This window comes from Hyla sarda, unplaced genomic scaffold, assembly GCF_029499605.1.
Source record: "Hyla sarda isolate aHylSar1 unplaced genomic scaffold, aHylSar1.hap1 scaffold_1330, whole genome shotgun sequence".
Taxonomy (NCBI): domain Eukaryota; kingdom Metazoa; phylum Chordata; class Amphibia; order Anura; family Hylidae; genus Hyla; species Hyla sarda.
Genome location: NW_026607956.1, coordinates 1 through 24,643, shown reverse-complemented (window position 1 = coordinate 24,643; position 24,643 = coordinate 1). Strand labels below are relative to the sequence as shown.

General features: G+C 48.9%; 6 non-coding genes and 3 pseudogenes across 6 annotated transcripts; all 9 read right to left on the bottom strand.

Moving 5' to 3' along the window:
• Positions 1-1,973: 1,973 nt before the first annotated feature.
• On the bottom strand, positions 1,974-2,147 carry LOC130305754 (U2 spliceosomal RNA; annotated as a pseudogene).
• A 5,839-nt stretch (positions 2,148-7,986) lies between these two features.
• On the bottom strand, positions 7,987-8,201 carry LOC130305762 (U2 spliceosomal RNA; annotated as a pseudogene).
• A 2,092-nt stretch (positions 8,202-10,293) lies between these two features.
• On the bottom strand, positions 10,294-10,484 carry LOC130305751 (U2 spliceosomal RNA). Its single transcript, XR_008855195.1, has one exon. It is a non-coding gene; the product is annotated as a U2 spliceosomal RNA (small nuclear RNA).
• Positions 10,485-12,576: 2,092 nt separating this feature from the next.
• Positions 12,577-12,767, bottom strand: LOC130305760 (U2 spliceosomal RNA). The gene has a single exon (XR_008855199.1). It is a non-coding gene; the product is annotated as a U2 spliceosomal RNA (small nuclear RNA).
• Positions 12,768-14,856: 2,089 nt separating this feature from the next.
• Positions 14,857-15,049, bottom strand: LOC130305757 (U2 spliceosomal RNA). The gene has a single exon (XR_008855198.1). It is a non-coding gene; the product is annotated as a U2 spliceosomal RNA (small nuclear RNA).
• Positions 15,050-15,742: 693 nt separating this feature from the next.
• On the bottom strand, positions 15,743-15,902 carry LOC130305758 (U2 spliceosomal RNA; annotated as a pseudogene).
• Positions 15,903-17,985: 2,083 nt separating this feature from the next.
• LOC130305749 (U2 spliceosomal RNA) lies at positions 17,986-18,176 on the bottom strand. Its single transcript, XR_008855193.1, has one exon. It is a non-coding gene; the product is annotated as a U2 spliceosomal RNA (small nuclear RNA).
• A 2,077-nt stretch (positions 18,177-20,253) lies between these two features.
• Positions 20,254-20,444, bottom strand: LOC130305737 (U2 spliceosomal RNA). Its single transcript, XR_008855182.1, has one exon. It is a non-coding gene; the product is annotated as a U2 spliceosomal RNA (small nuclear RNA).
• Positions 20,445-22,532: 2,088 nt separating this feature from the next.
• LOC130305725 (U2 spliceosomal RNA) lies at positions 22,533-22,723 on the bottom strand. Its single transcript, XR_008855171.1, has one exon. It is a non-coding gene; the product is annotated as a U2 spliceosomal RNA (small nuclear RNA).
• Between the last annotated feature and the right edge of the window lie 1,920 nt (positions 22,724-24,643).

The window sequence follows — 24,643 nt, the reverse complement described above, 5'->3', positions numbered from 1 at the left end:
CCACCAGTACACACAGCAGAACCTAAACCCATACCATTATTGCTAAGCAGCAAGACAGGGGCCCATTGCACTCCCACGGGGCCTTTTTAAATGCAATCCATAACCCGGATTTGCCAGGAACCCTTCTTACTCCTCCTACTTGCATGTGACACTGGGCTTAGGATCTGCATAGGAAACACACACACAAGCACACACCTACCTTTGTTGCCTGCAGATGCCTCCTTGGCTGTCCCCAAACGGTATCAAACCAACACCCACGGGAAGCTGTAAGCATAGAGGACATGCCTGCACCCCATTGGACTTACCTGTGTGGGTTAAATCCGGGTTATTTGACAACCTATGGCGGTGATGGTTCTGCTCAGGCAGAGCAGTGCTGATGCTCCTCATAAAGCTGTCGCTGCTGTGAAGGTTCTAGGTGACATCACAAATCCCTATGGTTACATACACAACAAAGCTGGGTTGTTGTTGTTTAAACTCTGCAAGGCCTGTGGAAGTCAGTGACATCATAGCACTGTAGTTCTGAGGGTTCTAGATGGATGCAACAATCTCCTGTTGCTTCTATGAAGGCCATAATAGACGACATCACCAAACAGCTCCATAGTCACATACACAGCAAAGGAGAGATGTTGTTTACACCTAGTGATGTCAGTGGTATTGAGTGACATCACAGCACAGTGCTAAGGCTCCTGGGCCTGGACACAGCAGCGGCTGCAATATCTCAACGGAGAATACGTTTATATATATGTGTGTGTGTGCGCGTATATATATATATATATATATATATATATATATATATATATATATTTCTCCGCCGAAATCACTTTTAAACCCATTTCCACCTTTTTTTCCCTTCTCTTCCTCTTACTTTTTTTTCACGTTTTTTTACGTTTTTCTCCTTTTCGCCTCTTTTCTGGGCGTATTATTCTTCTTTTTCTTCTTTTTTTTCGTCTAATGCATACCCCATCAGTGCAGCAATGCTTATTCAATACCGCCAGCAGATGGAGACACTGGGGGATAATTTTCTAAGGATTTATACTGATTTTTCCTGTCTGAATTTGTCGCACAGAAAGTTGCAGGCCAAATATGTGTGACATTTCTGCGACTTTAGCTTCTAGAGCATTTTTACAACATTATACATAGGTGCTGAATACATAAAAAGCGACTGTTCAGCGACAGACAAGTCGCATCGGCTGAAAGTAGGCCAGAATGTCAGTCCATGTTGGAGCAGGTTTAGATACAGTCTAAAGTATAGATCTCAAAGTCTGTGCACAGAATTTAGCAAGGGCCTCGCACCTTCTGATGCATCAGGTAGGTGCACAATAGCATAGCCTAACCCTCTGTACTTTGGTCTATATTGATGCGGGACATAGACAGCCAGCTGATGACCAATCCATTAGTGCAATGGATGGCTGGAAGCATTTGTCTTTGCCTTTGCAATACCACAGAAGCAATGCATGGTCAATGTACAGCAATGACACACCTGTGTGAACAGCCAGGAGACCCCCCCCCCCCCCCCATGTTATGTTACATAGTTACATAGTTAGTACGGTCGAAAAAAGACATATGTCCATCAAGTTCAACCAGGGAATTAAGGGGTAGGGGTGTGGCGCGATATTGGGGAAGGGATGAGATTTTATATTTCTTCATAAGCATTAATCTTATTTTGTCAATTAGGAACATTCAGCACCCACCCGCTATCAAGGCAGCTGCCTATCATGTCATGCCCTACCTGCACAGGTGTGCTGGCTACTCAAATGATCCAATTAAGGAGGCCATTTAGTCAGCAGCAGCAGAAGTCCTGTGCCTGGACGCTCCAACAGCGGCCAGACACAAGCAGAAGCAGCAGAAGCAGCAGCAGCAGCACCACCTTTTGTTTTTTGGCTGCAGCAGCAAGGCCCACAGGGCTGGCTAGCTGGCTAGCCAGCAAGCAGGTAGCAATGAAAGTAGGAATCTTTCTTTTTAACCCTGTAAGGGGGTGGTGCACTGTACCCGAAGATACTGCCATATCGGGTCAATGCATAGGGCGACGGAAGCAAGCTTCGAAATCGGCCCCCGTTCTCAAAAATCCATTTAATATATGGTCCCCAGATAGGGGACGTATCAGATATTAAACTGATAAGAACAGATTTTTTGATTGAAAGAGCTTTATTTTCCGTTCAGTCATTACAAGTCGTACAATAAATTACAGTCACACAAAGCATGATAGTACAATACACAGCAAAGGTTCCCTAAGCTATACATCGCACACCATGCTACTCTAACATTCAGCTCAATCCTGCAATATAAAGGCACGAGAGATCAAACAAAAACCAAATAATACAATCTGTGATCGGGGTAGGGGTGTGGGCGACTATGTGGGGGTAGGGAGGGGGCGCATCACAGGGCCAAACTGTTGGGCTGTATCTTCAGGGAGACATGGGAGAAGGAGAGGGGTCTTCACTCCTCTTCTTCCTCATCAACGGCCGAGCTGTCCAAGATGGAATAGTCTCTAAGCAGGTTCTTGATGAACCTGCGGCAGTCCCGGACGGACATGTTTTCCCTGTTGATCACGAGGCGGTTCCTGGCAAGCCACACTGCGTCCTTAAAACAGTTCATAAGGCGCCAGGCCTCCTGGATGGCCTCCACGTCGTGGGTCCCAGGGAACAGGCCGTAAAGCACCGAATGGTACGATAGGCAGCTCCTGGGCACTGAGTCTCTGAGTTCCTGTTCTAGGGCGTCCAACAGACCCTGTGCAAAGGGGCACTGCCAAAACACGTGGAAAGATGTTTCCTCCACGTAGGGGCAACGGGGGCAGTACCGGGTCTTGCACAGGTTGCGGGCATGCATGAATGACCTGAGAGAGAGACCTCCCATGACGGCCATCCACGACAAGTCCTTGTGTCCATTGGTAAGCCGCTTTGAGGCCACATTGTTCCAAACTGTCTCTGCAGTGGCTGCGGGGAGTCCCGGAACCAGCTCGGTCAAGTCCTTAGCTCGGATGAGCTTGTGGATTGTCTTCGGCTTCCATAGGTCGGGTTTCAGTCCTTCCAGCTGGTGCTCCCTCACAAACCGGACAACATCCCCATAGAACCAGGGAGTGTTCCAGTTGTAAGGGATGGAGCTGTCCCACTTGTCCCAGCCCAGCTGTCTCCAGAGGGGCATGAGAAGCAAGCGAGACATGGACCTGCCCGCTGAGCCAGTCTTTTCAACAAGAGTCCGCTGCACCATGACACATGCAAAGGAGGCCCTCAGCAGAGCGGGGATGTCGGGTATTCCCTTCCCACCCTTGCGGGGTTCCTTGTACATCACGGTCCTCTTGACTCTGTCCATTTTGCCCCAGACGAAGCCAAACACTGTCCGGGTGATGGCCTTGCAAACGGTGGTATGGGGAGGCCAGGCCTGTGCGGTATATTGGAGCACAGGCAAAACTTCACTCCGCAGGACAAGTGCCTTGCCTTCCATCGTGAGCTTTCTGGAGCTCCACAGTCCGATCTTCGAGTTTATCCTTCCTAGTCGGTCTTGCCAAGACTTAAGGGCCGCTCCTTCCTTCCCGAACCAGACTCCAAGAATTTGAATGAAGTCCGGCTTAATAGTAAAGGGGAAGGGGGCGGAAGAAGCCAGGTGCCATTCCCCGAAGAGCATGGCCTCCGACTTCCCGCAGTTGACTTTTGCCCCCGAAGCTCTGCCGAAGTCCTCGCAGGTCTGGACGAGTGCAGTCACCGAACGCTGGTCAGCGCAGAAGACGGTCACGTCGTCCATGTAGAGCGAGCACTTGACCTCGTGGCGATCTGGTCCTGGTGCGGTGATCCCTCTGATCTCTCCATTCTGCCGGATAGTCTCAGCGAAGAGCTCTATAACACAAACAAAAAGGAGAGGTGAAAGAGGGCAGCCTTGTCTAACCCCTGAAAGAATAGGAAAGGGGTCAGTCTTCCAGCCGTTCACCAACACCGTGCTGTAAATGTCAAAATACATAACGTTAACAAAAGAGCAAAACATCTTCCCCAGACCCAGCCTGCGCAAAACCCTGTCCATGAATGCGTGGGAGACACGGTCGAACGCCTTCTCCTGATCTAAGCTGACCAGGGCGGCGCGGCCCCCGCGGTCCTGGATGTAATGGACCGTGTCTCTCACAAGGGCAAGGCTGTCGGCAATCCTGCGGCCAGGAATGCTGCAGGTCTGGTCCGGATGGACGATCTGCCCCATGACAGGTTTCAGCCTGTTGGCCAGCACCTTGGCGAGGATCTTGTAGTCCACGTTCAGGAGAGAGATGGGACGCCAGTTTTTCAGGTCACATCTCTCCCCCTTCCGCTTATACAAGATCGTGATCATCCCTTCCCTCAACGACGGAGGCATTCTGCCCCCCACCACCATCTCCTCGTACACCTCCAACAGGTCCGGACAGATCAGGTCACCCAGCGCTACGTAGAGCTCGGCCGGGAGACCGTCACTGCCCGGGGTCCTGCCGGGCTTAAAGGATTTAGCGGCAGAGAGCAGCTCCCCCACCGTCAAGGGATCGTCCATAGCCGCCGCACCTGCGGGATCAACAACGTTAGTGACACCTGACAGGAACCTCTCGGCGGCTTCGGGGTCGGATGACTTGGGGGCGTAGAGGTTGCTGTAGAAGTCGTGGACGACCCCCATCACTTCCTCCTTGCCGCTCCTCATGTGTCCGGTCTCATCTCGTAGCTCAGTCAGGGGCGTGTGGCCGGCATGGAGCTTCCTGAAAAAGAAAGAGTTACATTTCTCACCCTTCTCCAGGTTCTCCACCTTGGAACGAAAGACGATTCGCTTGGATTCCTCCTCAAAGTGCCTTTTCAAGCTCTTTTTGGTCTCCTCCAGCTCCTCCCTGACGTCCCAGCCACACTGGAGCAGGTCCTGCAGGGACCGCAGCTCGCGCTGCAGTTTCCTCAAGTCCCACTTCTTCGCACACGCCTGTTGTCTGCCTTTTGCCTGAAAGAAACAACGGAATTCGACTTTAACATATTCCCACCAATCGCTGATGCACTTGAACAGACATTTGTCATTTCGCCATACAAGGTAAGCATCCCTAAGTTCCTCCATGACCTCCCTCTGCTCCAACAGGGCACAATTCAACTTCCAGGAGCCCGGGCCAGGTGGGAATCCATGGCCCAGAGTCCCCCGGAATCGAATGGCCCTGTGGTCAGAGAAGAAGCAGGGGACCATAGAGTACGACACCTTTCTGACTGCTCTCGAAGTGAAGATGAAGTCTATCCGAGAACGGAGCGAGCCATCGGGGCGGCTCCACGTATAGTTTACGGAGCCGTTCCCGATGGACCCGACAACGTCCTGCAAGGATGCCTCCGTCACCATCTCAATCAGCAGTTTAGACGTCACGTCCAGGTTGGCGGATGTGCCAGAACTGCGCCCGTCCACCTCAATGGGGCAGTTGAAGTCACCACCCAACACTACTGCTCTAGTGGTGGCGAGTTCAGCCCGCAGGGCCTGGAGAACCTCCAGTCGGACATCCCTCTCAGGGGAGGCATACACGTTGATGAGCCGCACGGGCTCACCCGCCCAGGAACCGTCTGCGACAAGAAGTCTGCCACAGACGAGCTCCCGGACGGAATCAAGTGCAAAGTTACCTCCCCTGATCAGGATGGCCACCCCCGCAGACCTATTGTCGCCCCCACCAGACCAGTAGGAAGGGCCGTGAGGCCACTGCCTGGCCAGATGGTTGTAAGACCTAGAAGCAGACAAAGCACATTCCTGCAACATGTAAACATCACACCTCTGGGAATCTAAGAACGTAAGAACAGTCTGAAATCTAAACCAAGCTCTAATACTCCTCACATTAATGCAGAAGATGTTGAGATCAGCCATGGGAATAAAAAGAGAGGTTAGTTCTGATACTAGTTACCAGTCTGGTCGGACGGGTCCTCTTCTCTGGCGCCTGTCGGCTCCTGTGGCTTCTCGTAGCGCCCTTCCAAGAACTCGTCATAGACCGTGTTGGACGGAGTGTCCAGGATTTTCTTAACCTCTGGGTCCTGCAGCAGCTCCTCCATAGATTGAGCTTGGACTGGCTCTGCTTGGACCTGCTCCACTTGGGCCTGCTCCATCACCTCCTCTCCTTCTGAAGCCTCAAGGCTCTCGCAGACCTGCTCCATCTCCTCCTCCTCATCTGAAGCTTGAGGGGTCTCGCAGGTCTCGATTATCTTTCTTTTGTGGGACTCTTCTGATACGTTGTCCCTTCCTTTCCTCTTCCTCTGTATGGTACCTGGGGGAGGAAGCACAGGAAAGTCCTCCGAAGGGCGGGCACCAGCAGCTGGAGGGGGGTTAGGTGCTGCTGGGCCAGGAGAGAAAGGAGGCTGGGTGGGGCGGGGGGCAGGAGAGAGTGCCCAGGCAGGGGAGGACGGGGCAGGGGTGGGCCGGGCAGGGGAGGACGTGGCAGGGGTGGGCCGGGCAGGGGAGGACGGGGCAGGGGTGGGCCGGGGTGGGGTACGGGGGGCAGGGGTGGGCCGGGGTGGGGTACGGGGGGCGGGGGGTGGGGCGGGATGGGGCAGGAGGGGCGGGGGTGGGACGGGATGGGGCAGGAGGGGCGGGGGTGGGACGGGATGGGGCAGGAGGGGCAGGGGTGGGACGGGATGGGGCAGGGGTGGGACGGGATGGGGCAGGGGTGGGGCGGGATGGGGCAGGAGATGGGGCGGGAGGGGCAGGGGATGGGGCGGGAGGGGCAGGGGATGGGGCGGGAGGGGCAGGGGAGGGGCGGGACGGGGCAGGGGTGGTGGCTTTCGCCTTCTTACCCTCCTTGGTCGGCTTGGCCATCCGTGGTGTTGGCTCCGGAGCTGGGGCTGGCTTCGGTGCTCTCGCTGCCACAGATGCCCATGTTCTCTCCCTCTGGGGGCAGTCCTTGTAGCTGTGGGCTGCCAGTCCGCAGAGGTTGCAGGTCTTGCTCTTGGGGCAGTCCTTGGTCGTGTGACCTGTCACACGGCAATACCTGCAGGCATCCTCCGTACAGTCCTTGCCCTCGTGGCCCATCTTGCCACATCTCCTGCAGGTCTGCGGCATGTCCGGGTAGAAGATAAGTCCTGTGGAGTTGCCCAAGGAAAATGTCGTTGGCAGGTGCTGTAGTCCGTCTGGAGAAGCAGGGTTCTTGTTGAGTCTGACGACCACAGACCACTTGCAGGTCCAGTATCCGAGTGAGTTCAGGATGCGGGTGGGCTCCCTCACCACGGTGCAGAAGCGCTTCAGGAAGGTCGAGATGTCCGTGCCTGGGGTGTGTGGGTTCCGCATTGAGACCGTCACCCGCCTCTCCTCTCTTTGAATAAGGCAGTTGCCCACAAAGCGAGAGAAAGGGGATTCGGGACTCGCCGCTTTCACCACCTCCCAGTATCTTCTACAGGTCCCAATGGTGGCAAAGGTGATGTAGAAGATTCCCGAAAAGAAGGTTGCTATTCCCAGGGTGTCAGCCGTGGGGAAGCCTTGATCCGCCAGCATCTTCTTGCAGAACACGTCGTGGGACATGTCCGGCACCCTTCCGTCCACGGGCTTGAGCTTCAAGGCAACAGTCTGCCTCATCCAGGGCTCCAGGGTTGGAGCTTCCAGGTTAGGAATTCTGCCGCCCTTCTGCCTTGCCGTGGTGGAGGTTGAAGCTTGCTGTGGTTGGGGCTGGACCTCCAGGCCTTGCCCTGCAGCCTCCTGGGTGGACTTGCTGGTTGAGGCCATGGCTTCTTCCAGCAGGCTCTTTTCCGCTTCCTTGCTTGCTTGTGGAGAGAGGCTTCGCAAAGTCTTCTTTCCCGGCTGGGAGGAGCTATGCAGATCCGGTCCCGGTGGGAGGAGCTATGCAAATCCTTCTCCAGAGGCAGCGAGTTTCTTCGAAAAGATTCTGCGCCGCCTTCCTCTTCGCCGCTGTTCCGGAATTCACCGCCGATTCCCTTCTTCCAGGTTCTTCGTCGGCTTCTTCCGGAGCTGCAGTTTTCAAGATCTTCTCCTTCTTCAGATGTTCCGAGGCAGGCAGGAGACGATCTTCAGGTGGTATGCTCTAGAGAAATGCGGTTCTAATAAGAACGAAAAGTACTGCAATCGTACTACGCAAAATCTCTACCACAATGCTTGGAGTTCTTCAGACCGTAGCGATCATGGTATCTCCCCTGCCAGGTAAATCTGCAGACAGCTGTTTCGGGGTTTTTGCCCCTCGTCAGTACAGAGCAGGGTGATAAGAACAGATACTACACTTGATCTTAGCCAAAAGGCCGAGAAGCGATAACCGTGAAAGGGGCGGGCCCAACAAGGTCCCCTTCATGGGCACTATCACTGCTTGCTGTCAGGGAGGCTGCCAGACAATTTTCCATGCACACTCTGGGCTGGGGGGCAGTCAACCACCAGTACACACAGCAGAACCTAAACCCATACCATTATTGCTAAGCAGCAAGACAGGGGCCCATTGCACTCCCACGGGGCCTTTTTAAATGCAATCCATAACCCGGATTTGCCAGGAACCCTTCTTACTCCTCCTACTTGCATGTGACACTGGGCTTAGGATCTGCATAGGAAACACACACACAAGCACACACCTACCTTTGTTGCCTGCAGATGCCTCCTTGGCTGTCCCCAAACGGTATCAAACCAACACCCACGGGAAGCTGTAAGCATAGAGGACATGCCTGCACCCCATTGGACTTACCTGTGTGGGTTAAATCCGGGTTATTTGACAACCTATGGCGGTGATGGTTCTGCTCAGGCAGAGCAGTGCTGATGCTCCTCATAAAGCTGTCGCTGCTGTGAAGGTTCTAGGTGACATCACAAATCCCTATGGTTACATACACAACAAAGCTGGGTTGTTGTTGTTTACACTCTGCAAGGCCTGTGGAAGTCAGTGACATCATAGCACTGTAGTTCTGAGGGTTCTAGATGGATGCAACAATCTCCTGTTGCTTCTATGAAGGCCGTAATAGACGACATCACCAAACAGCTCCATAGTCACATACACAGCAAAGGAGAGATGTTGTTTACACCTAGTGATGTCAGTGGTATTGAGTGACATCACAGCACAGTGCTAAGGCTCCTGGGCCTGGACACAGCAGCGGCTGCAATATCTCAACGGAGAATACGTTTATATATATGTGTGTGTGTGCGCGTATATATATATATATATATATATATATATATATATATATATATATATATTTCTCCGCCGAAATCACTTTTAAACCCATTTCCACCTTTTTTTCCCTTCTCTTCCTCTTACTTTTTTTTCACGTTTTTTTACGTTTTTCTCCTTTTCGCCTCTTTTCTGGGCGTATTATTCTTCTTTTTCTTCTTTTTTTTCGTCTAATGCATACCCCATCAGTGCAGCAATGCTTATTCAATACCGCCAGCAGATGGAGACACTGGGGGATAATTTTCTAAGGATTTATACTGATTTTTCCTGTCTGAATTTGTCGCACAGAAAGTTGCAGGCCAAATATGTGTGACATTTCTGCGACTTTAGCTTCTAGAGCATTTTTACAACATTATACATAGGTGCTGAATACATAAAAAGCGACTGTTCAGCGACAGACAAGTCGCATCGGCTGAAAGTAGGCCAGAATGTCAGTCCATGTTGGAGCAGGTTTAGATACAGTCTAAAGTATAGATCTCAAAGTCTGTGCACAGAATTTAGCAAGGGCCTCGCACCTTCTGATGCATCAGGTAGGTGCACAATAGCATAGCCTAACCCTCTGTACTTTGGTCTATATTGATGCGGGACATAGACAGCCAGCTGATGACCAATCCATTAGTGCAATGGATGGCTGGAAGCATTTGTCTTTGCCTTTGCAATACCACAGAAGCAATGCATGGTCAATGTACAGCAATGACACACCTGTGTGAACAGCCAGGAGACCCCCCCCCCCCCCCCCATGTTATGTTACATAGTTACATAGTTAGTACGGTCGAAAAAAGACATATGTCCATCAAGTTCAACCAGGGAATTAAGGGGTAGGGGTGTGGCGCGATATTGGGGAAGGGATGAGATTTTATATTTCTTCATAAGCATTAATCTTATTTTGTCAATTAGGAACATTCAGCACCCACCCGCTATCAAGGCAGCTGCCTATCATGTCATGCCCTACCTGCACAGGTGTGCTGGCTACTCAAATGATCCAATTAAGGAGGCCATTTAGTCAGCAGCAGCAGAAGTCCTGTGCCTGGACGCTCCAACAGCGGCCAGACACAAGCAGAAGCAGCAGAAGCAGCAGCAGCAGCACCACCTTTTGTTTTTTGGCTGCAGCAGCAAGGCCCACAGGGCTGGCTAGCTGGCTAGCCAGCAAGCAGGTAGCAATGAAAGTAGGAATCTTTCTTTTTAACCCTGTAAGGGGGTGGTGCACTGTACCCGAAGATACTGCCATATCGGGTCAATGCATAGGGCGACGGAAGCAAGCTTCGAAATCGGCCCCCGTTCTCAAAAATCCATTTAATATATGGTCCCCAGATAGGGGACGTATCAGATATTAAACTGATAAGAACAGATACTACACTTGATCTTAGCCAAAAGGCCGAGAAGTGATAACCGTGAAAGGGGCGGGCCCAACAAGGTCCCCTTCATGGGCACTATCACTGCTTGCTGTCAGGGAGGCTGCCAGACAATTTTCCATGCACACTCTGGGCTGGGGGGCAGTCAACCACCAGTACACACAGCAGAACCTAAACCCATACCATTATTGCTAAGCAGCAAGACAGGGGCCCATTGCACTCCCACGGGGCCTTTTTAAATGCAATCCATAACCCGGATTTGCCAGGAACCCTTCTTACTCCTCCTACTTGCATGTGACACTGGGCTTAGGATCTGCATAGGAAACACACACACAAGCACACACCTACCTTTGTTGCCTGCAGATGCCTCCTTGGCTGTCCCCAAACGGTATCAAACCAACACCCACGGGAAGCTGTAAGCATAGAGGACATGCCTGCACCCCATTGGACTTACCTGTGTGGGTTAAATCCGGGTTATTTGACAACCTATGGCGGTGATGGTTCTGCTCAGGCAGAGCAGTGCTGATGCTCCTCATAAAGCTGTCGCTGCTGTGAAGGTTCTAGGTGACATCACAAATCCCTATGGTTACATACACAACAAAGCTGGGTTGTTGTTGTTTACACTCTGCAAGGCCTGTGGAAGTCAGTGACATCATAGCACTGTAGTTCTGAGGGTTCTAGATGGATGCAACAATCTCCTGTTGCTTCTATGAAGGCCATAATAGACGACATCACCAAACAGCTCCATAGTCACATACACAGCAAAGGAGAGATGTTGTTTACACCTAGTGATGTCAGTGGTATTGAGTGACATCACAGCACAGTGCTAAGGCTCCTGGGCCTGGACACAGCAGCGGCTGCAATATCTCAACGGAGAATACGTTTATATATATGTGTGTGTGTGCGCGTATATATATATATATATATATATATATATATATATATATATATATATTTCTCCGCCGAAATCACTTTTAAACCCATTTCCACCTTTTTTTCCCTTCTCTTCCTCTTACTTTTTTTTCACGTTTTTTTACGTTTTTCTCCTTTTCGCCTCTTTTCTGGGCGTATTATTCTTCTTTTTCTTCTTTTTTTTCGTCTAATGCATACCCCATCAGTGCAGCAATGCTTATTCAATACCGCCAGCAGATGGAGACACTGGGGGATAATTTTCTAAGGATTTATACTGATTTTTCCTGTCTGAATTTGTCGCACAGAAAGTTGCAGGCCAAATATGTGTGACATTTCTGCGACTTTAGCTTCTAGAGCATTTTTACAACATTATACATAGGTGCTGAATACATAAAAAGCGACTGTTCAGCGACAGACAAGTCGCATCGGCTGAAAGTAGGCCAGAATGTCAGTCCATGTTGGAGCAGGTTTAGATACAGTCTAAAGTATAGATCTCAAAGTCTGTGCACAGAATTTAGCAAGGGCCTCGCACCTTCTGATGCATCAGGTAGGTGCACAATAGCATAGCCTAACCCTCTGTACTTTGGTCTATATTGATGCGGGACATATACAGCCAGCTGATGACCAATCCATTAGTGCAATGGATGGCTGGAAGCATTTGTCTTTGCCTTTGCAATACCACAGAAGCAATGCATGGTCAATGTACAGCAATGACACACCTGTGTGAACAGCCAGGAGACCCCCCCCCCCCCCCCCCCATGTTATGTTACATAGTTACATAGTTAGTACGGTCGAAAAAAGACATATGTCCATCAAGTTCAACCAGGGAATTAAGGGGTAGGGGTGTGGCGCGATATTGGGGAAGGGATGAGATTTTATATTTCTTCATAAGCATTAATCTTATTTTGTCAATTAGGAACATTCAGCACCCACCCGCTATCAAGGCAGCTGCCTATCATGTCATGCCCTACCTGCACAGGTGTGCTGGCTACTCAAATGATCCAATTAAGGAGGCCATTTAGTCAGCAGCAGCAGAAGTCCTGTGCCTGGACGCTCCAACAGCGGCCAGACACAAGCAGAAGCAGCAGAAGCAGCAGCAGCAGCACCACCTTTTGTTTTTTGGCTGCAGCAGCAAGGCCCACAGGGCTGGCTAGCTGGCTAGCCAGCAAGCAGGTAGCAATGAAAGTAGGAATCTTTCTTTTTAACCCTGTAAGGGGGTGGTGCACTGTACCCGAAGATACTGCCATATCGGGTCAATGCATAGGGCGACGGAAGCAAGCTTCGAAATCGGCCCCCGTTCTCAAAAATCCATTTAATATATGGTCCCCAGATAGGGGACGTATCAGATATTAAACTGATAAGAACAGATACTACACTTGATCTTAGCCAAAAGGCCGAGAAGCGATAACCGTGAAAGGGGCGGGCCCAACAAGGTCCCCTTCATGGGCACTATCACTGCTTGCTGTCAGGGAGGCTGCCAGACAATTTTCCATGCACACTCTGGGCTGGGGGGCAGTCAACCACCAGTACACACAGCAGAACCTAAACCCATACCATTATTGCTAAGCAGCAAGACAGGGGCCCATTGCACTCCCACGGGGCCTTTTTAAATGCAATCCATAACCCGGATTTGCCAGGAACCCTTCTTACTCCTCCTACTTGCATGTGACACTGGGCTTAGGATCTGCATAGGAAACACACACACAAGCACACACCTACCTTTGTTGCCTGCAGATGCCTCCTTGGCTGTCCCCAAACGGTATCAAACCAACACCCACGGGAAGCTGTAAGCATAGAGGGCATGCCTGCACCCCATTGGACTTACCTGTGTGGGTTAAATCCGGGTTATTTGACAACCTATGGCGGTGATGGTTCTGCTCAGGCAGAGCAGTGCTGATGCTCCTCATAAAGCTGTCGCTGCTGTGAAGGTTCTAGGTGACATCACAAATCCCTATGGTTACATACACAACAAAGCTGGGTTGTTGTTGTTTACACTCTGCAAGGCCTGTGGAAGTCAGTGACATCATAGCACTGTAGTTCTGAGGGTTCTAGATGGATGCAACAATCTCCTGTTGCTTCTATGAAGGCCATAATAGACGACATCACCAAACAGCTCCATAGTCACATACACAGCAAAGGAGAGATGTTGTTTACACCTAGTGATGTCAGTGGTATTGAGTGACATCACAGCACAGTGCTAAGGCTCCTGGGCCTGGACACAGCAGCGGCTGCAATATCTCAACGGAGAATACGTTTATATATATGTGTGTGTGTGCGCGTATATATATATATATATATATATATATATATATATATATATATATATTTCTCCGCCGAAATCACTTTTAAACCCATTTCCACCTTTTTTTCCCTTCTCTTCCTCTTACTTTTTTTTCACGTTTTTTTACGTTTTTCTCCTTTTCGCCTCTTTTCTGGGCGTATTATTCTTCTTTTTCTTCTTTTTTTTCGTCTAATGCATACCCCATCAGTGCAGCAATGCTTATTCAATACCGCCAGCAGATGGAGACACTGGGGGATAATTTTCTAAGGATTTATACTGATTTTTCCTGTCTGAATTTGTCGCACAGAAAGTTGCAGGCCAAATATGTGTGACATTTCTGCGACTTTAGCTTCTAGAGCATTTTTACAACATTATACATAGGTGCTGAATACATAAAAAGCGACTGTTCAGCGACAGACAAGTCGCATCGGCTGAAAGTAGGCCAGAATGTCAGTCCATGTTGGAGCAGGTTTAGATACAGTCTAAAGTATAGATCTCAAAGTCTGTGCACAGAATTTAGCAAGGGCCTCGCACCTTCTGATGCATCAGGTAGGTGCACAATAGCATAGCCTAACCCTCTGTACTTTGGTCTATATTGATGCGGGACATAGACAGCCAGCTGATGACCAATCCATTAGTGCAATGGATGGCTGGAAGCATTTGTCTTTGCCTTTGCAATACCACAGAAGCAATGCATGGTCAATGTACAGCAATGACACACCTGTGTGAACAGCCAGGAGACCCCCCCCCCCCCCCCATGTTATGTTACATAGTTACATAGTTAGTACGGTCGAAAAAAGACATATGTCCATCAAGTTCAACCAGGGAATTAAGGGGTAGGGGTGTGGCGCGATATTGGGGAAGGGATGAGATTTTATATTTCTTCATAAGCATTAATCTTATTTTGTCAATTAGGAACATTCAGCACCCACCCGCTATCAAGGCAGCTGCCTATCATGTCATGCCCTACCTGCACAGGTGTGCTGGCTACTCAAATGATCCAATTAAGGAGGCCATTTAGTCAGCAGCAGCAGAAGTCCTGTGCCTGGACGCTCCAACAGCGGCCAGACACAAGCAGAAGCAGCAGAAGCAGCAGCAGCAGCACCACCTTTTGTTTTTTGGCTGCAGCAGCAAGGCCCACAGGGCTGGCTAGCTGGCTAGCCAGCAAGCAGGTAGCAATGAAAGTAGGAATCTTTCTTTTTAACCCTGTAAGGGGGTGGTGCACTGTACCCGAAGATACTGCCATATCGGGTCAATGCATAGGGCGACGGAAGCAAGCTTCGAAATCGGCCCCCGTTCTCAAAAATCCATTTAATATATGGTCCCCAGATAGGGGACGTATCAGATATTAAACTGATAAGAACAGATTTTTTTTTTTTTTTTTTTTTTTTTTTATCTAAAGCCGAGGAACGTGCTTTCGATTCACCCAAAGTGCAAGAAAAAGTGCAAACGTGTTACACTAAAAAAACGTGCACAAAGGATGCGGTCTATCGCAAGCCCTTCTCCGATAGGAGAGAGGCCCCCCAACAAACCTTACCCTTCGCCTCCGGACCAAAAGGTACCTGCGAGGTTCCAGGTTCGATGTCCCTTTTCGCCGAAGCTACTAGGGGACCACAAATGCTCCCGGCATCCCCCTTGGCGTTAGCCAAGGTATCTGCCCGCAGAGCCGATTACGGTAGGTACCCTGCCAAAGCAGGAGTACCCGGGGTGTTTGCAGGGAGGTGCGGAACCTAATGGCCACACACACCTCCCCTAGACCGCCAGGAGGGACACCCAGAAGGGCTACCGCATCCTGACCAATCCTGTGAACACACAACACGCAAAAAGTGACACAGTGAGACAAAAAAGAAATAAATAAGTGAATGTGTGCAGATATACTGCCCGGACATCCGGCCGGATCTATAAAAATTTCTCTGATCCTAGCCAGAAGGCCGGGAATCAAGAGGTGAGTGCCACAAGGTGAAGAGATTATGGTGCCCGTGCTTCAACTCAGTGAGTCTATTCTCCCAGTGAGTTTCGGCACCTCGGGGTCACCACTCCCCGAGGCACAAAAGTACCTCGGCTCTAGACCCTCTCAGCCTCATGGCGAGACCCGGAGGGAACAGGTCACATCGGGGCAGCCGTCGAGCTGATTCCTCAGAACCAGCCCCGGAAAGCCCTGGTACACCTGCATCCTCCATGCAGCACCCATCCCCACCAGCATGAAAACTGATAAGAACAGATACTACACTTGATCTTAGCCAAAAGGCCGAGAAGCGATAACCGTGAAAGGGGCGGGCCCAACAAGGTCCCCTTCATGGGCACTATCACTGCTTGCTGTCAGGGAGGCTGCCAGACAATTTTCCATGCACACTCTGGGCTGGGGGGCAGTCAACCACCAGTACACACAGCAGAACCTAAACCCATACCATTATTGCTAAGCAGCAAGACAGGGGCCCATTGCACTCCCACGGGGCCTTTTTAAATGCAATCCATAACCCGGATTTGCCAGGAACCCTTCTTACTCCTCCTACTTGCATGTGACACTGGGCTTAGGATCTGCATAGGAAACACACACACAAGCACACACCTACCTTTGTTGCCTGCAGATGCCTCCTTGGCTGTCCCCAAACGGTATCAAACCAACACCCACGGGAAGCTGTAAGCATAGAGGACATGCCTGCACCCCATTGGACTTACCTGTGTGGGTTAAATCCGGGTTATTTGACAACCTATGGCGGTGATGGTTCTGCTCAGGCAGAGCAGTGCTGATGCTCCTCATAAAGCTGTCGCTGCTGTGAAGGTTCTAGGTGACATCACAAATCCCTATGGTTACATACACAACAAAGCTGGGTTGTTGTTGTTTACACTCTGCAAGGCCTGTGGAAGTCAGTGACATCATAGCACTGTAGTTCTGAGGGTTCTAGATGGATGCAACAATCTCCTGTTGCTTCTATGAAGGCCATAATAGACGACATCACCAAACAGCTCCATAGTCACATACACAGCAAAGGAGAGATGTTGTTTACACCTAGTGATGTCAGTGGTATTGAGTGACATCACAGCACAGTGCTAAGGCTCCTGGGCCTGGACACAGCAGCGGCTGCAATATCTCAACGGAGAATACGTTTATATATATGTGTGTGTGTGCGCGTATATATATATATATATATATATATATATATATATATATATATATATTTCTCCGCCGAAATCACTTTTAAACCCATTTCCACCTTTTTTTCCCTTCTCTTCCTCTTACTTTTTTTTCACGTTTTTTTACGTTTTTCTCCTTTTCGCCTCTTTTCTGGGCGTATTATTCTTCTTTTTCTTCTTTTTTTTCGTCTAATGCATACCCCATCAGTGCAGCAATGCTTATTCAATACCGCCAGCAGATGGAGACACTGGGGGATAATTTTCTAAGGATTTATACTGATTTTTCCTGTCTGAATTTGTCGCACAGAAAGTTGCAGGCCAAATATGTGTGACATTTCTGCGACTTTAGCTTCTAGAGCATTTTTACAACATTATACATAGGTGCTGAATACATAAAAAGCGACTGTTCAGCGACAGACAAGTCGCATCGGCTGAAAGTAGGCCAGAATGTCAGTCCATGTTGGAGCAGGTTTAGATACAGTCTAAAGTATAGATCTCAAAGTCTGTGCACAGAATTTAGCAAGGGCCTCGCACCTTCTGATGCATCAGGTAGGTGCACAATAGCATAGCCTAACCCTCTGTACTTTGGTCTATATTGATGCGGGACATAGACAGCCAGCTGATGACCAATCCATTAGTGCAATGGATGGCTGGAAGCATTTGTCTTTGCCTTTGCAATACCACAGAAGCAATGCATGGTCAATGTACAGCAATGACACACCTGTGTGAACAGCCAGGAGACCCCCCCCCCCCCCCCCCATGTTATGTTACATAGTTACATAGTTAGTACGGTCGAAAAAAGACATATGTCCATCAAGTTCAACCAGGGAATTAAGGGGTAGGGGTGTGGCGCGATATTGGGGAAGGGATGAGATTTTATATTTCTTCATAAGCATTAATCTTATTTTGTCAATTAGGAACATTCAGCACCCACCCGCTATCAAGGCAGCTGCCTATCATGTCATGCCCTACCTGCACAGGTGTGCTGGCTACTCAAATGATCCAATTAAGGAGGCCATTTAGTCAGCAGCAGCAGAAGTCCTGTGCCTGGACGCTCCAACAGCGGCCAGACACAAGCAGAAGCAGCAGCAGCAGCACCACCTTTTGTTTTTTTGGCTGCAGCAGCAAGGCCCACAGGGCTGGCTAGCTGGCTAGCCAGCAAGCAGGTAGCAATGAAAGTAGGAATCTTTCTTTTTAACCCTGTAAGGGGGTGGTGCACTGTACCCGAAGATACTGCCATATCGGGTCAATGCATAGGGCGACGGAAGCAAGCTTCGAAATCGGCCCCCGTTCTCAAAAATCCATTTAATATATGGTCCCCAGATAGGGGACGTATCAGATATTAAACTGATAAGAACAGATACTACACTTGATCTTAGCCAAAAGGCCGAGAAGCGATAACCGTGAAAGGGGCGGGCCCAACAAGGTCCCCTTCATGGGCACTATCACTGCTTGCTGTCAGGGAGGCTGCCAGACAATTTTCCATGCACACTCTGGGCTGGGGGGCAGTCAACCACCAGTACACACAGCAGAACCTAAACCCATACCATTATTGCTAAGCAGCAAGACAGGGGCCCATTGCACTCCCACGGGGCCTTTTTAAATGCAATCCATAACCCGGATTTGCCAGGAACCCTTCTTACTCCTCCTACTTGCATGTGACACTGGGCTTAGGATCTGCATAGGAAACACACACACAAGCACACACCTACCTTTGTTGCCTGCAGATGCCTCCTTGGCTGTCCCCAAACGGTATCAAACCAACACCCACGGGAAGCTGTAAGCATAGAGGACATGCCTGCACCCCATTGGACTTACCTGTGTGGGTTAAATCCGGGTTATTTGACAACCTATGGCGGTGATGGTTCTGCTCAGGCAGAGCAGTGCTGATGCTCCTCATAAAGCTGTCGCTGCTGTGAAGGTTCTAGGTGACATCACAAATCCCTATGGTTACATACACAACAAAGCTGGGTTGTTGTTGTTTACACTCTGCAAGGCCTGTGGAAGTCAGTGACATCATAGCACTGTAGTTCTGAGGGTTCTAGATGGATGCAACAATCTCCTGTTGCTTCTATGAAGGCCATAATAGACGACATCACCAAACAGCTCCATAGTCACATACACAGCAAAGGAGAGATGTTGTTTACACCTAGTGATGTCAGTGGTATTGAGTGACATCACAGCACAGTGCTAAGGCTCCTGGGCCTGGACACAGCAGCGGCTGCAATATCTCAACGGAGAATACGTTTATATATATGTGTGTGTGTGCGCGTATATATATATATATATATATATATATATATATATATTTCTCCGCCGAAATCACTTTTAAACCCATTTCCACCTTTTTTTCCCTTCTCTTCCTCTTACTTTTTTTTCACGTTTTTTTACGTTTTTCTCCTTTTCGCCTCTTTTCTGGGCGTATTATTCTTCTTTTTCTTCTTTTTTTTCGTCTAATGCATACCCCATCAGTGCAGCAATGCTTATTCAATACCGCCAGCAGATGGAGACACTGGGGGATAATTTTCTAAGGATTTATACTGATTTTTCCTGTCTGAATTTGTCGCACAGAAAGTTGCAGGCCAAATATGTGTGACATTTCTGCGACTTTAGCTTCTAGAGCATTTTTACAACATTATACATAGGTGCTGAATACATAAAAAGCGACTGTTCAGCGACAGACAAGTCGCATCGGCTGAAAGTAGGCCAGAATGTCAGTCCATGTTGGAGCAGGTTTAGATACAGTCTAAAGTATAGATCTCAAAGTCTGTGCACAGAATTTAGCAAGGGCCTCGCACCTTCTGATGCATCAGGTAGGTGCACAATAGCATAGCCTAACCCTCTGTACTTTGGTCTATATTGATGCGGGACATAGACAGCCAGCTGATGACCAATCCATTAGTGCAATGGATGGCTGGAAGCATTTGTCTTTGCCTTTGCAATACCACAGAAGCAATGCATGGTCAATGTACAGCAATGACACACCTGTGTGAACAGCCAGGAGACCCCCCCCCCCCCCATGTTATGTTACATAGTTACATAGTTAGTACGGTCGAAAAAAGACATATGTCCATCAAGTTCAACCAGGGAATTAAGGGGTAGGGGTGTGGCGCGATATTGGGGAAGGGATGAGATTTTATATTTCTTCATAAGCATTAATCTTATTTTGTCAATTAGGAACATTCAGCACCCACCCGCTATCAAGGCAGCTGCCTATCATGTCATGCCCTACCTGCACAGGTGTGCTGGCTACTCAAATGATCCAATTAAGGAGGCCATTTAGTCAGCAGCAGCAGAAGTCCTGTGCCTGGACGCTCCAACAGCGGCCAGACACAAGCAGAAGCAGCAGAAGCAGCAGCAGCAGCACCACCTTTTGTTTTTTGGCTGCAGCAGCAAGGCCCACAGGGCTGGCTAGCTGGCTAGCCAGCAAGCAGGTAGCAATGAAAGTAGGAATCTTTCTTTTTAACCCTGTAAGGGGGTGGTGCACTGTACCCGAAGATACTGCCATATCGGGTCAATGCATAGGGCGACGGAAGCAAGCTTCGAAATCGGCCCCCGTTCTCAAAAATCCATTTAATATATGGTCCCCAGATAGGGGACGTATCAGATATTAAACTGATAAGAACAGATACTACACTTGATCTTAGCCAAAAGGCCGAGAAGCGATAACCGTGAAAGGGGCGGGCCCAACAAGGTCCCCTTCATGGGCACTATCACTGCTTGCTGTCAGGGAGGCTGCCAGACAATTTTCCATGCACACTCTGGGCTGGGGGGCAGTCAACCACCAGTACACACAGCAGAACCTAAACCCATACCATTATTGCTAAGCAGCAAGACAGGGGCCCATTGCACTCCCACGGGGCCTTTTTAAATGCAATCCATAACCCGGATTTGCCAGGAACCCTTCTTACTCCTCCTACTTGCATGTGACACTGGGCTTAGGATCTGCATAGGAAACACACACACAAGCACACACCTACCTTTGTTGCCTGCAGATGCCTCCTTGGCTGTCCCCAAACGGTATCAAACCAACACCCACGGGAAGCTGTAAGCATAGAGGACATGCCTGCACCCCATTGGACTTACCTGTGTGGGTTAAATCCGGGTTATTTGACAACCTATGGCGGTGATGGTTCTGCTCAGGCAGAGCAGTGCTGATGCTCCTCATAAAGCTGTCGCTGCTGTGAAGGTTCTAGGTGACATCACAAATCCCTATGGTTACATACACAACAAAGCTGGGTTGTTGTTGTTTACACTCTGCAAGGCCTGTGGAAGTCAGTGACATCATAGCACTGTAGTTCTGAGGGTTCTAGATGGATGCAACAATCTCCTGTTGCTTCTATGAAGGCCATAATAGACGACATCACCAAACAGCTCCATAGTCACATACACAGCAAAGGAGAGATGTTGTTTACACCTAGTGATGTCAGTGGTATTGAGTGACATCACAGCACAGTGCTAAGGCTCCTGGGCCTGGACACAGCAGCGGCTGCAATATCTCAACGGAGAATACGTTTATATATATGTGTGTGTGTGCGCGTATATATATATATATATATATATATATATATATATATATATATATTTCTCCGCCGAAATCACTTTTAAACCCATTTCCACCTTTTTTTCCCTTCTCTTCCTCTTACTTTTTTTTCACGTTTTTTTACGTTTTTCTCCTTTTCGCCTCTTTTCTGGGCGTATTATTCTTCTTTTTCTTCTTTTTTTTCGTCTAATGCATACCCCATCAGTGCAGCAATGCTTATTCAATACCGCCAGCAGATGGAGACACTGGGGGATAATTTTCTAAGGATTTATACTGATTTTTCCTGTCTGAATTTGTCGCACAGAAAGTTGCAGGCCAAATATGTGTGACATTTCTGCGACTTTAGCTTCTAGAGCATTTTTACAACATTATACATAGGTGCTGAATACATAAAAAGCGACTGTTCAGCGACAGACAAGTCGCATCGGCTGAAAGTAGGCCAGAATGTCAGTCCATGTTGGAGCAGGTTTAGATACAGTCTAAAGTATAGATCTCAAAGTCTGTGCACAGAATTTAGCAAGGGCCTCGCACCTTCTGATGCATCAGGTAGGTGCACAATAGCATAGCCTAACCCTCTGTACTTTGGTCTATATTGATGCGGGACATAGACAGCCAGCTGATGACCAATCCATTAGTGCAATGGATGGCTGGAAGCATTTGTCTTTGCCTTTGCAATACCACAGAAGCAATGCATGGTCAATGTACAGCAATGACACACCTGTGTGAACAGCCAGGAGACCCCCCCCCCCCCCCCCATGTTATGTTACATAGTTACATAGTTAGTACGGTCGAAAAAAGACATATGTCCATCAAGTTCAACCAGGGAATTAAGGGGTAGGGGTGTGGCGCGATATTGGGGAAGGGATGAGATTTTATATTTCTTCATAAGCATTAATCTTATTTTGTCAATTAGGAACATTCAGCACCCACCCGCTATCAAGGCAGCTGCCTATCATGTCATGCCCTACCTGCACAGGTGTGCTGGCTACTCAAATGATCCAATTAAGGAGGCCATTTAGTCAGCAGCAGCAGAAGTCCTGTGCCTGGACGCTCCAACAGCGGCCAGACACAAGCAGAAGCAGCAGAAGCAGCAGCAGCAGCACCACCTTTTGTTTTTTGGCTGCAGCAGCAAGGCCCACAGGGCTGGCTAGCTGGCTAGCCAGCAAGCAGGTAGCAATGAAAGTAGGAATCTTTCTTTTTAACCCTGTAAGGGGGTGGTGCACTGTACCCGAAGATACTGCCATATCGGGTCAATGCATAGGGCGACGGAAGCAAGCTTCGAAATCGGCCCCCGTTCTCAAAAATCCATTTAATATATGGTCCCCAGATAGGGGACGTATCAGATATTAAACTGATAAGAACAGATACTACACTTGATCTTAGCCAAAAGGCCGAGAAGCGATAACCGTGAAAGGGGCGGGCCCAACAAGGTCCCCTTCATGGGCACTATCACTGCTTGCTGTCAGGGAGGCTGCCAGACAATTTTCCATGCACACTCTGGGCTGGGGGGCAGTCAACCACCAGTACACACAGCAGAACCTAAACCCATACCATTATTGCTAAGCAGCAAGACAGGGGCCCATTGCACTCCCACGGGGCCTTTTTAAATGCAATCCATAACCCGGATTTGCCAGGAACCCTTCTTACTCCTCCTACTTGCATGTGACACTGGGCTTAGGATCTGCATAGGAAACACACACACAAGCACACACCTACCTTTGTTGCCTGCAGATGCCTCCTTGGCTGTCCCCAAACGGTATCAAACCAACACCCACGGGAAGCTGTAAGCATAGAGGACATGCCTGCACCCCATTGGACTTACCTGTGTGGGTTAAATCCGGGTTATTTGACAACCTATGGCGGTGATGGTTCTGCTCAGGCAGAGCAGTGCTGATGCTCCTCATAAAGCTGTCGCTGCTGTGAAGGTTCTAGGTGACATCACAAATCCCTATGGTTACATACACAACAAAGCTGGGTTGTTGTTGTTTACACTCTGCAAGGCCTGTGGAAGTCAGTGACATCATAGCACTGTAGTTCTGAGGGTTCTAGATGGATGCAACAATCTCCTGTTGCTTCTATGAAGGCCATAATAGACGACATCACCAAACAGCTCCATAGTCACATACACAGCAAAGGAGAGATGTTGTTTACACCTAGTGATGTCAGTGGTATTGAGTGACATCACAGCACAGTGCTAAGGCTCCTGGGCCTGGACACAGCAGCGGCTGCAATATCTCAACGGAGAATACGTTTATATATATGTGTGTGTGTGCGCGTATATATATATATATATATATATATATATATATATATATATATATTTCTCCGCCGAAATCACTTTTAAACCCATTTCCACCTTTTTTTCCCTTCTCTTCCTCTTACTTTTTTTTCACGTTTTTTTACGTTTTTCTCCTTTTCGCCTCTTTTCTGGGCGTATTATTCTTCTTTTCTTCTTTTTTTTCGTCTAATGCATACCCCATCAGTGCAGCAATGCTTATTCAATACCGCCAGCAGATGGAGACACTGGGGATAATTTTCTAAGGATTTATACTGATTTTTCCTGTCTGAATTTGTCGCACAGAAAGTTGCAGGCCAAATATGTGTGACATTTCTGCGACTTTAGCTTCTAGAGCATTTTTACAACATTATACATAGGTGCTGAATACATAAAAAGCGACTGTTCAGCGACAGACAAGTCGCATCGGCTGAAAGTAGGCCAGAATGTCAGTCCATGTTGGAGCAGGTTTAGATACAGTCTAAAGTATAGATCTCAAAGTCTGTGCACAGAATTTAGCAAGGGCCTCGCACCTTCTGATGCATCAGGTAGGTGCACAATAGCATAGCCTAACCCTCTGTACTTTGGTCTATATTGATGCGGGACATAGACAGCCAGCTGATGACCAATCCATTAGTGCAATGGATGGCTGGAAGCATTTGTCTTTGCCTTTGCAATACCACAGAAGCAATGCATGGTCAATGTACAGCAATGACACACCTGTGTGAACAGCCAGGAGACCCCCCCCCCCCCCCCATGTTATGTTACATAGTTACATAGTTAGTACGGTCGAAAAAAGACATATGTCCATCAAGTTCAACCAGGGAATTAAGGGGTAGGGGTGTGGCGCGATATTGGGGAAGGGATGAGATTTTATATTTCTTCATAAGCATTAATCTTATTTTGTCAATTAGGAACATTCAGCACCCACCCGCTATCAAGGCAGCTGCCTATCATGTCATGCCCTACCTGCACAGGTGTGCTGGCTACTCAAATGATCCAATTAAGGAGGCCATTTAGTCAGCAGCAGCAGAAGTCCTGTGCCTGG